Source organism: Pteropus alecto, unplaced genomic scaffold (assembly GCF_000325575.1).
Source record: "Pteropus alecto unplaced genomic scaffold, ASM32557v1 scaffold40, whole genome shotgun sequence".
NCBI classification, from domain to species: domain Eukaryota; kingdom Metazoa; phylum Chordata; class Mammalia; order Chiroptera; family Pteropodidae; genus Pteropus; species Pteropus alecto.
The window spans coordinates 1,566,175-1,579,463 of NW_006431919.1; the positions used below are offsets into that span (position 1 = coordinate 1,566,175).

General features: G+C 46.6%; 1 protein-coding gene across 5 annotated transcripts in view; it reads left to right on the forward strand.

The window, feature by feature from the left end:
* The window catches only part of PPARGC1B (PPARG coactivator 1 beta), a 97,164-nt gene that overhangs the window by 12,926 nt on the left and 70,949 nt on the right, over positions 1-13,289 (forward strand). The gene's annotated exons all lie outside the window — the stretch shown is intronic.

Genomic DNA, 13,289 nt, shown 5'->3' on the forward strand with positions numbered 1-13,289 from the left:
TGGGGGTGTGGGTCAGGGTGGTCTACAGGCTGGACACTGAGACAGGTGAACCTAAAGCATAGTGCTGTTCTCTTGCCACAGACCCCTCTCCCGAGAGCCAAAGTAGGCCCGGATTAGGGGCTCAAGTCGTGGGAGAGCAGGGTGGGTTCAAGAGTGAGGTGAAGATAATGAGGGGGAGGAGGAGGATTTTGACTCCATCCCAGAATGAGAAGAAAGACCGCCTTTGCTCAGGTGACCTCAGTGATCCAGTTGTGTGACCACCAGAGGAAGAGCAATATCGGCCGGTTCCAGGTGATGGTGTCCATGGGAGGCAGACTGGAACAGTGATGAAGACCAGAGCTTGAGTTAGGGTTTGTCATTTAGCAGCTGAGTGAATTAGGGCATGTTCTTTAATTTGCTCGGGCCTCAGTTTCCTCACCTCTAAAATGGGATAATATTATATGTCTCAATGGGTGGTTGAAACATTGGGAAGATAACACTGTCTGAAAAGCCTAGTTCAGTGTCTGGGTGTTATTAACAATAATAATGACAATCAGCGACTGGATGATTTGATGACAGATCGCTGTAGGAAACCAGTAGGTAGACCCCATGTTTTATAGCTCATGTATTATCATTCGATGCCTCTTCCTTTTTCTATCTGTGCAGCACTTAGTCCCTCTGGGTGGGAAGCTAGAACTGTAGATTTGAACAAGGCATGTTTCCTGTCCTGTGGCCGTGGAGGGCAGTCAGTGCAGAGGGAGTGTCCAGACAGCTCTCGTAGTAGGAAGAGTATTGATGGATAAGTGGGACACGATACAGAAGGGCATCCTAGGCAGAGACCAGCCTGTCATAAGGCCCAGCACATCTTGCGGCTGGTGAATGAGCAGCGAGTGACTAGGGGGAGGCATGAGCTGGAGGACTCCCGTGAGGGTGAAGAACAAATGGGATGACCTAAGTGCCCGGAAGAGTCACAAGCAGGAGCGCCAGGATGTGCACCCTGAGAATCTAGCTGGAGGCTGCTTTGGGTGGGGGGTGGGGTGGGAGCTCTTGGGGAGGGTGACTTTGACAGTGACTAGGTTTTCCCCAGGCCTCACAGGTAGGATGGAATGAGTGGTATCACCCCGTGGTCTGTGCAACTTGTCCCCAGTCCCTGGGTGTGGAGTGGAGGCGTGAGGCTGAAGCATAGCTTCTCATCGGCAGTCCCAGGTGAAGTCCTTTGCCATCGTGGTAGGGGCAGGCCCACACAACTACCAGGTACTCGACAGACGGGAAAGTTGGTAGCTTTACACAGTAAACCCTCAGTAAATTTAATGATGATAATTATTGCCATAATAATAATTAGTATTACTCCTATTACCACTACTATTATCCCTTTAGCATGTGACTGCGAAGTTCACATAGCATTTTCACATTCATAGTTCACTTCCTTGTGAAGATTTTTATTTTCATTTTACAAATGAAGAACCTACAGCCCAGGGATGTAGAAGTGTCTTGACCAATAAGGTTGCTGTGGCAGGAACTCAACAGGAATGTAGGATTTGTGGCCCCTCCAAGTCCACCTGGTCAAGAAGGGATAGTTTTTGAAAGAGGCCCCTTAGCCATTCATGTCTGTGCCTTGTCTAAACTAAGTTCCCAGGATTATCTCTGTAGAGCAACAGATCTCCAGTCTTTCTGGAGTTGCAACATCCTCCTATTGTGTGATTTTGCAATAGTTGCAACTTCTCCAAGAAAGTATGACTTCCACTGATTCCTCTGCAAGCGTTAGGGAAGTGGAAATCTTTTTGAGAATTTTGTGGCTGCACTGGAGATGAGTGGAACGCCATGGTGAAAACATTGAACCTGGGAGTCTGGAAGAAGGGCATGGGTTCAGGTTCCTCTTTGCTGTGTGACCTTGGACAAGTCAGGCCCCTCTCTGGGCCCGAGTTTCCTCATCTGTCCCATCTCTGCCATGCTGTGACTCATGATTTTTCTATCAGGGGGCTGTCTAGCTTTCGTAAATTCTGCTTGGGGGGCAGAACCGCGAAGTTCTGGAAAAAGAGGGAAAAGGTTAGTTAGTTACTAGGGACAGATGGAGCTAGGGAACTGTCACATCCCAGACAGGCAACTGAATAAAAAAACAGCCGGCAACCAGTTGCAGGTTCTTAACCCTGGTTGCATCCTCTTTCCTGGTGACAGGTGCTGACTTCTCTTTGAACTGCAAATTGGAAGGGATGTGTCATGGGATCATGTGCCTTAAACGAGTGGGTTTAGAAGGAAGAGAAGGAAGAGGAGGAAGTCCAGGCGGGAGAATCCCCGATTTCCAACCTCCCCAGTGAATCACGGAACATTTGGCTAAGTCACTCATGGGGGTGGAAAAAGATTGGGTGAAAATCAGGAACTTCAAAATCCTCTACAGCTAGATTCTATCTAAAATTGATGTCTTCCTTTTCCCCACAGTCCTGTTTTATCCATTTTGAATCATTTTTTGTAATGTGTCAAACTGCCTTTCGGTTCTCTATTCTATTTCAGTTAAAAAATATTTAACAGGGGAGGGAAGGTGTTGGTGAATTCTCAGATACCCTGGGGGTCCTCGCTCTCCGTCTTGGGTGCTCTTTGAGGGCCAGGATGGCCATTCGTGGGCCCTGGCCCTTGGTGTCTCTCATGCAGAGCTGCTGCTGGCTCAACCATGAGGTCTGCAATTATTTAAAGAAAGCTCACATCAAGTGGAAAAACAGCAACCGTACTGACCATGTGGCCAGTAGGCAATTCAACACCAGAGCTACCCAACTCCCTCCGGCCCTCACCAGCTGCTGCATTTTGCAGTCGGGTGGATTAGGTGGCGACAGGACTGACGGGCAGAGCCAGGTGCACGCGGCGGGTGCCCGTGCAGGCGGCCTGGTCCTGCTTCAGCCTGGAGGACAGGATCTGCCTACATCCAGGGTGAGCTCTGCTCTGAGCCTTACAGAAAAGTTAAAAATTTTAAAACAACTTGGTTGGATTATAAGGGAAGCTAAAAATTATGGAATTTAAAACAAAAAATTTATATTGTTACAACTCAGACATATGTTTCATTGTTCCATGGTTCACCATTGACCTCAAAGTGTTTTGGAGAAATAATCGATTGTCTTAAATTTCTTTTTTCATTTTATATTTTGGTTGGTTGTTCGACAATAGAATATATGTTTAAGTTAATATTAAAAATATTTTTAATGAAACAAATTTAATAATTTAAAAATTTTCCAGTGTTAGGAACTAACTTGTCAGAGAAAGTGAGACCACTCCCATCTTGTAACCCTTTCCCCTCAAGAAACAACTCTTAGCAGTTTGGTGTATTTAAATGCCTTTCGACAGAATATCTGATTATCTGGGTTTTTAAAAAAATTTTATATAAATTGTATTTTTTTTTTGTTACAAAAGTGGCAAGTGTTAATTGATTGAAATTTGAGAGACTACAATTAGGTAAAAGGAAAAAAAATTCCAACACCTAGAAATAACCAGTCAAAAGCAGTGCGTTTTTTTGTTTGTTTTTTTTTTCTTTTTCTTTTAAGTAATGTAGGTTCCACCTCCAGCTAAGCTTCCCTTCTTGGGCACACTTTTCCTGCCTCCCAGCAGTTATTTATGGGCTAATTTCTGCTGGTGACCTTGAGAGGGAGAGAGTCTAGACTCTAGACTGAGGTTAACTGTTGCCTACCATGTGACCTCTTCTAGCCCCTCTTCTTCCTTCATAAAGTGGGAACGACCCCTTCTTGCTGTGAGAATACAGGTATCATGGATTTCAAAGCTATTTGCAAGTTGTAGGGTCATAAACAGTTATAAGGTCACCAGTGTTATGACTTCACCAGCTTACACCCGCCACAGTAACTGCTGCTGTTTTAACTCAGTATTTGGCTTGGAAATACCTGATTACCTCCAAGTATTTCACATGACCAATTGCCATTATACCCCAAGATTTAATCACCCCCAAGGTCTGGCTTTTATTCCACGCACTGTCTACCATATCTATCTGTATATATGTTTGTTAATATGTACAGAGCAAGATAAACACCCTTGCTGGTAGAGAAGGCATTCAAACCCAGGATTCCTGATTTAGACTCTTAGGCTGTTTGAAGTGTTAACTGATCCCTCTTGTGATTCAGGCTTCAAATGGAGCAGACCCAAGGGGAAGAGATTGTATGTGTTTCTGTGGGTGGGGGTGGGGGTGTCACACATAGCACGCTCCAGGAAGATATAGCTACCTAACAAGTTAATTTTCATACTGGTTTCAACATACAGCATTGTTCAATGGACAAGAGACAATAGACTTGCTTTTGTATTTATTTTGAAAATGTAATATGTGATCCTGCTTGAAAAATTGTAAAAGTAATAAATGGAAGTCATCTTTGTCCTTTTGTATTCCTATCTGCAGAACAACCCTGCTACCAATTCTAACATGCTCTTCAGAGATAAACCTTGCAAACACCAGCATATATGTGGTCTAACTTCCTGATTCCACTTTTTGCACAAATGGTAGCAAGCTAAGAACATTGCTGTGCAACTTGCTTTTTTCCACTTAATAATTTATCTTAAAGATCATTATGTACCATTATGTAAAGAAAGAACTACTGCATTTTTTTGGCTTGACTCTAGTTTGTTTAACCAGCCCTCTGTTGGGGATTTAGGTTATTTCTAATTTAGTGCTGCTACTAGTCTGCAGTGAACATCTCTGACTGTCAATTTGTATGTGTAGAGTAAACACCACGGAGGGGAATTGCCCAGTAAAAGGGTGTGTGCATTTAAAATTTTGATGAATATTGCCACATTCCCCTTCGTGGAACTCTATCGTTATTATATTCCAACCGAAATGAATAAGAAATGCTTATTTCCTCACACCTTTACCAACACAGTGTGGTATTAAACGTTTTTGATCTTTGTCAATCTGGTGTCTCTGGAGTTTTAATTTGCAGTCTTTCTCAAATGGTTAGGAGTCACTGGTTTCTCTAAAGAACCATCTATTGTGCTGTTGATTGTTTTCTTACCGATTTGTATGGGTGGGCTTGTTTTCCCCAACCTTCCCTCACAGCACCCTGGGACTTTCTCAGGCTCTGCCCTCCCTTCTGGCAGCCTGGGTTGGAGGAGGAAGCCCACTGGATTAGGGTAGAGATTTAGATCCTGGTCCTGCCACCTACTTGACAATTCAATAACTCTTGAGTCAGTCTCTCCCACTCTGAAAGGTGAGGTTGTTAGTTCAATAGCAGGGTTGTTGGATAGGTGAGATAATCAATGGGAAAATGTTTTATAAACTATAGAAAACTGTAGAAACATCACATTAATATTTACTTAGTTTCAAATGAGTGATAAGATTTTAGATTCCTAAAACTTTAGGGCCTAATCATCTTGGTTGAACAGGTGAGCAAAGTGAGGCCCAGAGAAAATGGACTTGCCAGAGTCCTATGTCAGGGCTGGCCTGACTGGCAACGGGGTCCTCAGTTGTCTTGCTATGTAGTAGAATTGATTTTTATAGTAAATTATCCCAGCTTCTATGACAGCCTTTCTCTATCATGGGAATGCTGTGTGGCCATATCCCAAGAGTCTGTACTTCAGAACTGAAAAATACCTAGGTTGGAGTCCCAGTTCTGCCAGCTGTTAGCTGCAGACTCTCCACCTGGTGACTTTACCTTTTGGGTCACAGTCACCTTTCCTGTCAAGTGCAGAGGGCTGTTGAAAAGGTTTCTGTAACCACAGTGGTTCCCCATTTGGCACATGGTGGGGCTTGGTTAATGGTGCCATAATTACTGTTTGGCTTTGCAGGAGGCATGGCTGCCTGTGGTCAGTGAGCCAGGCACTGGCGTCTGACACCCTGGGTTCAAGGCCTTGCCCTGCCCTCCCTTGCTGGTTGGGCATCTTACTTCACCTCTGAGTTAATGATAGGAGTCCTGGACACACAAGGATGATTTGAAGAACCAGTGGACTTTGTATATAAAGTGCTCACTGTGTAGGAGACAATTAATAAAAAATAAGTTACTGAAAAGACACTTATGGAAGTGACTATTATGTGCTGGCACTGGTCCAGATGCTGGGGATTTAGTGCAAAAGAAGCAGAAGCCCTGGCCTTGGAGAGTGTATGTCCTAGTTTATTGTTGTTTTATGTTTATTGTTGCTCTTGGTCATAAGAATGGCAGCATAGTCGTCTGGCCAGCATTAGGTCCTGATGTAGATTTTGTTTGGCCTCTACCTAGAAACTCTAGAATACATACTCTGAGGAACTTTAGGGATTTTTCCTGCCCCTATAGATTCTGCAGATCACTTCCTGTAACCTCAGGGAACTTGACTCAGCCAGCCCGCTTCCCTTGACCTCCCACAAGCCATGGGGGCCTCATCTGCTGACCTGTGAGCAGAGTGGATCAGAGCTTTCTTGACTGGGGCCCACAGCCTTAAGGTCCAGTGCCTTGTTTGACATGCCACTGAGACTGGATCTGGCTTGGCCTGGATCTCCCTGGTTCATTCATTGTTCTGCCAAGGGGTGTTTCCCTCTCATCCAACCCATATTTAATGCACATTTCCTGCTTAGACCTGGGGACACAGCAGTGAGCTAGACTCAGTCCTGCCGATGGCAAGCTGGCATAAGGAGACAGAAAATAAACAAGATGATTGCAGCTAGTGATAAGCCCTGAGAAGAGAATCAATAAGATAAGGACATGTGATGGGAATTGAGGGGGGAAGTCAAGCCACATTAGAAGGGGTGGTCTGGAAGCCCCTCTGAGGTATTCATGCTGAGGCCTGAGAAATCAGAAAGGAAGCAACCTTTTGGAGGAAAGGGGTTCTAGGCAGTGGGGACAGCAAGGGCAAAGTCCATTAGTGGTTGAGCATGTCATTTTCACAAAATATACCCAACTTATGCAAACTGGATTCAAGGGAGGCTATGTAGAAACCCGGGTGTTTGAGCATCTTTTCGGAGCAGGTGATATGCTAGTTATAAATCAGAGCAGGCCCCACCAGAGGGGATTGCTAAATGAGCCTGGGCGAAGTGAGTGAATAAATGCATTTTAGGCCATTGCTTGAGCTACATTATCTCTTTGAAATAAGTAAAATCTTCAAGATCTTTGTAAGTTGCAGAATTGAGGACTTCCCCGAGTTCAGAATAGCTCTGGCAGGCTGTCCTAACAGATGAGGACTTCCAGATTGGCTCTCCAGCTAATGGTGTCAGCATCCACAGCCACCATGGACACAAAGTCAATTTCCAACCTTAGATCTGCGATTTAACGCCTGGCTGCTCAGGTAGCTGCAGAGAGTGGAGGTCAGTGGGGCTAATTGGGTGGCTTAACAAGAGAGAGGTTCTTAGAATTGGAATAGCTGGGCCCAAGGCAGGGTCAGGATGCAGATAAACCAGGAGGGATAGACCAGTCGGCTAGGCCTGGAGGAGGCAGGGAGGCCCAGCCAGAGGGAGACGCTGGTCAGAGCTATAGTGACATAGATTAATGTGGAGGCCTTGGACTCCCACGGACACTGCTGCCCAGGTGGGCAGTGTGGGGCATTTTCTGGCCTGGATTAATCTCTCCTAGCAACAACCTGGGTGATGGGGACTTTTTCTCCTTCCCTCCCCCTTAAACCATGACCGTTGCCCCCTATCCCACACATAGTACCACATGATGGCCATGTGAAGGTACAGCGTACAGTGGTAAAGCTAAAAGGTCACTTGGCCATCTCATATCCCACTGTGAGGTGGACTCTGGCTGGGTAACCTGCCTTTGGGGCAAGTCCAGGCTCTTACCTTGTTCTAGGTCAGAATTCACATACTCATCCATTCACTCATTCACTCATTCACCTAATCAATCATACTATCTTTTCGATTGTTCATTTATTCAACAAATATTTATTGAGCCATGGTTCATGCCAGGCTCTCTGATGAGTGCAAGAGACACAGTCAACAGAACAGAGCATCTCGCTGTGCATTACACACATCACCAGTACTGTTGTGAGACATACTTCAAAAGACAAGTACTAGGACCTGGCTGGGGGAGCCAAATCCACGTGGGATCTCCAGGGTGGTCATGTGTCAGGGCAGGTGCCACCTTTTGAGATCCGGGGTTGTATTTGAGAGCTCATTGTCAAGGGATTCAAAGGTGACCGCAGGCCAGCTCTGCCAATGTACTTGATCCTAACTTCCAGGCTCTGGTGGCATTTTGTGTCTCAACTGTGGGGTCATAGCCTGCTTTTAAAAAAAAAAATTCAACAAATATTTAATAGTTATAAATTTTTCACATTTTCTAGTTTTAAAGCACATATAATTGATTAAAGAATTGGCCATTTTATATAGTCACAATTCCTCTGATTCACGTCAGAGTAGCTTCTGCTTTGTTTTTTAAATATAAAACAAAAATTTACCAAAATATTTTTTATAAAAGAATTAAATCTTTATTGAAGAAAATTAAAGAAATCGATATACCCTCCAAAAGGAAATAAAAACCACCCGTACTTTTACCATTCTTCCCATAATACATTTTTTCTTTTGAAACAAATCAGATCTTTGTGACTTTTTCACTTAGCATTATATTGGATAATAGGTCTTTATTAAAGTCTCATCAATCTTTATTAAGGTTTATAAAGGGTCTTTTCCATGGTCTTTTCCATTTTTTATCTCACTGTTTTGATGGCAGCAGATAATGTTCCTCATGGATGTAGCTTGAGATCCTGTTTTTTTTGTGGTTCGGTCTCTCCTAGAGAGCTCGTTGGGTTTTATTCATAATCTCAGGCAAATGATTGACTCCCATTTGCCTCTATATTTATTTGTAAAAATGGGAAATAACTACCTCTCTCTTGGAGTGGATGTTTGGGGTTAGCCAGCAGATGGGCCCAGGGCCTGGAGATGCCATAACAATAGCTGCTACCTTGGAGCAGGGAGTGGGAGGTGGTGCTGCCACCATTCCTGATTTGGTGGCCGGGAGCTGGAGACGCTGAGGGTTTAGTTGCCGGTCTTACACGGCTACTGACCTGAGTGGAACTTTAGCAGCATATAAATGAAAGTCAGGCAGCGCCCCAGACGGGGTGGGCTGGTTCGGCGCGAAGGTGGCAGCGCCCCCGCTGCTCTCCTCTTCCTCACAGACCAGAGGAAGTGCGTGTGCTTAGGAACGACCCACATCGGTCACCAGGCTTTCTTCTAGCAGCAGTGTGGGGCAGCTGCAAGGCTCCTACTTGGGAGTTGGCGAAGGGCCTGGCTCCCAAGGGCCCGTCAAACTGGGAGCCACCCATACCTTCCCTGGATATCAGGTTCAAAGAGCCCAAGACACCTGCCCAAGTCAGGCAGTGTGTTAGTGGCAAGGCTGGGATTTGAACCCAGGGCTTTCCTACCACATCTTCCATGTTAGATTATGTGGGGTTTCAGAATGAGTCACCCCAAGAGGTGCCTCAGTGAGGATTGTTTTGAGCTAAAGGCAACTTTAATCACAATCACAAGAGAAACTTCTGTCCGTCTCTTAACTATCTCATAGAACTTGAATTAGGGGCCTTGCCCATAATAGGAGATTATCAGAAATAACCTTTTTTGACCTGTCTATAGGGCAGGGTGTACATGTGGTGTCTCTGACTCTCATGTGTATGAGGCTCCTATACATACTTATCTATTAAATTTGATTATTTCCTCTTGCTAATCTGTCTCGTGTCTACTTGATTATTAGACCGGCCTAAAGAACCTTGAGAGTAGAGGAGAGTTTCTTCCTCTCCCATGATTCCTTCACCCCATGGGATGGAGAATCTGTTACATACAAGGAGCTATGTATGTAAGGGGAGACATACAGAGAAGGGGTACGGTTCTTGCTACACAGGGAATGCAGGAGATGCTGCAAGGGTCAAGGCTGCAGCTGGGACATCCTTCGGCATACGCTGAGCCGGGTCCTGTGCTCAGCACTGGGACACAACCGTGAGCAAGCAGACCACATCGACCAGCAAGCAGCAAACTGTCAGAAGGTTGAGGCTGATGGGCCCAGTGAGGGAAAGAACACAGTGTCAGCGGTTCCTGGAAGAGTTGCTGGGGTGGGACTTGATATTGGGCTACACCAGCTATAGTGCCCCTGAAGCCAGGGGCAGGACCTTGGCATTGAATGGTAGCTAAGGGCAGGGCTTTTGACTTAGACCAGTTGGAGTGCTGGGTCTGGGGATTTTGCCATTTAACATGTATGAACTTAGGCAAATGGCTTGGATTTTCTGAGCCTCCTACCTTGTTTAAAAGGGTGCAGGAATAAAATAAGAATACATGGACCTAATGTATCTACAGCAGCCATGTGATTATCATCACAACTCCTTTATGCCACCGTCCCTCACAGTGGTGGCAGCAGGTGTGTGGAAGTCTGGGACATGCTTGGGATTGGCACTGCTTATGTATTGCGGAATGAAATGTAAGTGAAGCCCAAATGCTATGCAAATATGACAGACACTGTCCTACTAACAATCTCATGCATCTGCCACACAAATTAGAAAGGGACGGAGGCCTGCTGTGCCTGACTGTCCCTGAAGAAGGGGAGGAGCGGAGTCATTTCTGGAATTTGCCCCGAGGTCTCGCAGATCCCATCTGACCTGGTCCCATGGCGCATTCCTAGTTGCCTGCACATCTTTGAAGTAAAGGTAGAGGAAAAGGCTCATGGCCTGAACAGGGGGACAGGCTGGGGGGAGCAGGAACGTTTCTGGAATCAGGGCATATTTCCTGCCGCTTCAGTTAATAAAGGCGGCATGGGGCGTTTGGTGCATTTGCTCAGTGACTGGTGCTGGCCCGGCGTCTGGGCCCTGCTCACACTCCACAGCGCTGTTTTGGTTTTGTGGGCCCTGGAGGGACAGATTCTGGTCTAATCCTGCCTCTTTAGCTTATTGACATGCCAGGCCGCGGGTCCCCGCTGTCCCCAGTCTCCTCATCAGTAACAATGGGAGCACCTACTACCCTTTGGATGCCAGGAGCATCAGCCTGGTGTAATCATGAGGGTAAAGCAGTATGATGCCTGCTTAAAGAACTTAGCACGGTACCTGTCACCAGTGCTGGTGACATGTGGGTGTGGAGCTGAATCTGTAACTTCTATCCCCTGGCTTTCCCTGTGGCCTCTCCCTTGAGTTCCTCAGGTCCCTTCCGGGAGGTGAACTGCCTGCCCCCTGCCCCCTTGCTCTCCCCTCCCCTGGCCTGCAGCCTCCTTCTTTCTGGCCCTGCCCCGGTCCTGCAGTTTCCATTCAGGATTCCTGGAGGAACCACAGTGGCGTCGAGAGCTTCACTGTGGCCCCTGGTCCTGGCTCTTGAACTTTTCTTCTTTACTCCTATGAAGTTATAACTCACTTTGGCTCTTAAGTTGAATGAAAGGCATCAAACACGTAGTGTGTTTCTGTTTCTTGTCGTCAGGGGATTTCGGTCGTGAAGGGTGGAGTTCGGGGAAAAGAGTGGGTGTTTTAAGCCTCTGTCGAGGCCCATCGAGCTCCTGGGTGTGGCTGAGTGGAATGTGTGTGTGAGATGAGGACATGGGAGTCCAGAGAGCGAGAAAGCCTTCAGAGACCACCGCTCCTGCGGCTTGTACCTTGTTTTGGTCAGACCTTCTGTGAGAGATTCTGAAGACTGTACAGACCCTTTTTATGTAAGAAAAAGAGTCAAAACACAGAAAAGTTTGCGTGTGATTTCGTAGACTGATAGCCAGGCATAGGCCCAAAATAGGAACTTCTATTTGAGACCCTCCACCTTCATTGGACATAGAAACTGAGGTCCAGAGATGGACCCCCACATCCCACAAGAATTGGTAGAGGGGCTGGGGGCCAAGAGAGTGGGGATCAGGAGAAGTGGTGGTAGAGTGGCTCAGCCAGAGGGAGGGCTGGCAGGGTGTGCTTGGGAGTGGGGCTCACGGAGAGATGGCCCCAGAGGGACATTGGCCCAGGCATAATGGTCTCCAGCCCTGCAGAGGAGGCTGGGTCCACTATGGCGGCTACAGAGGGGTGGTGGGAGCTAGTTAGAGACATGGGACCATTGAATTCATAGCGGAATTAAGGTGGTATGAGGATGATGTGATCCTTGGCCAGTGAAGGTACTGGACTCAGAGAGACCAGGCATTGGGTTGGAAAGACCTCAGTTGCCACTATTTCATGTTTTTTCATTAAAATTTTTTAAATATGCGATACAATATTATTAACTGTAGTCACCATGCTGTACATTACATTGCAGGACTTATTTTATAACTAGAAGTTTGTTCCTTTTGATCATCTTCACTCACCACCTCCTCCCGCTCCTGCTTCTGGCTACCACCAATGTGTTCCCTGTATCTATGAGTTTGTTGTTTTTAAGATTTCACATATAAATGAGATCATACGGGACTTTTCTTTGTCTGACTTATTGCACTTAGCATAGTGCCCTCAGGTTCCATTTATATTGTTGCAAATGGCAGGATTTCCTTCTTTTTTTTTTATGACTGAGTAGTATTCTGTTATATATATATATACGTACCACATCTTCTTTATCGATTCACCCTTCGATGGACACAGGTTTCTTCATATCGTGGCTATCGTAAAGAGCGTGGCAACGAACGTGGGGTGCAGCTATTTTTTTGTTACTGTTTTGTTTCCTTCCGATAAATACCCAGGAGTATTAACCTTCTTACTACCTGCCAACCAAGCCTAAACCAAATATCGAGCCTGCTCCTGGATCCCAGAGGGTTTAATGCGCTCTTGGTCTCTGCCCACGGCCAGCCTAAAGCGGCAGCTCATCCCTCCAGGCCTGGGTTCATACCCTATAGTCCTGCCTGTGCCCTTCACAGAGCATGGTAGCACCCACCATGGTTTCATTGGGTCCCACTGAAGGCTAACGTGAGATGATGAACTTGTCTGTTCATTTACTTCCCGTCTCCTGACCTGTCCCCTTCCACCAAGTCAGGTGGCTGACCTCTCTGGGGAAGGTGAATGTCTTCTGAGTGGCTCTGAGAGAAGCAGATTTCCTGTTTGCACTTGAGAACCTGAGTGTGCACCCAGTCACACTCAGTAGGGGAGGCGGAAGGGTGTGAGGAGGAAACAAAACCAGCGTGTTCCTTTCCAAGTCAGTTTGGCTGGCAGTGCCGGCCTGGCATGGCTGGCGTGGCTGGCGTGGAGATGAGGACAAGGTTTCTGCTTTGAGTGGGCGGAGAGCCGTCCTAGCAACTCCCTGGCCCCTGGCCCCTGTGCCAGGGGAGGAAGTCGGCTCTCTGCTGGGAACAACAGTCCTCTTTCTGCAATGTTGGATGTCTCAGCCCATTTCCCACGCTGGCTTGGCTGACGGGGAAGGGTCTGGTCTGGGGTGTAAAGTTCAGGGAGGTGGGGTCTGAGGCCTGAGGGGGTCTGTGTGCAGGGGGTACAGGAGCCCACAAAGG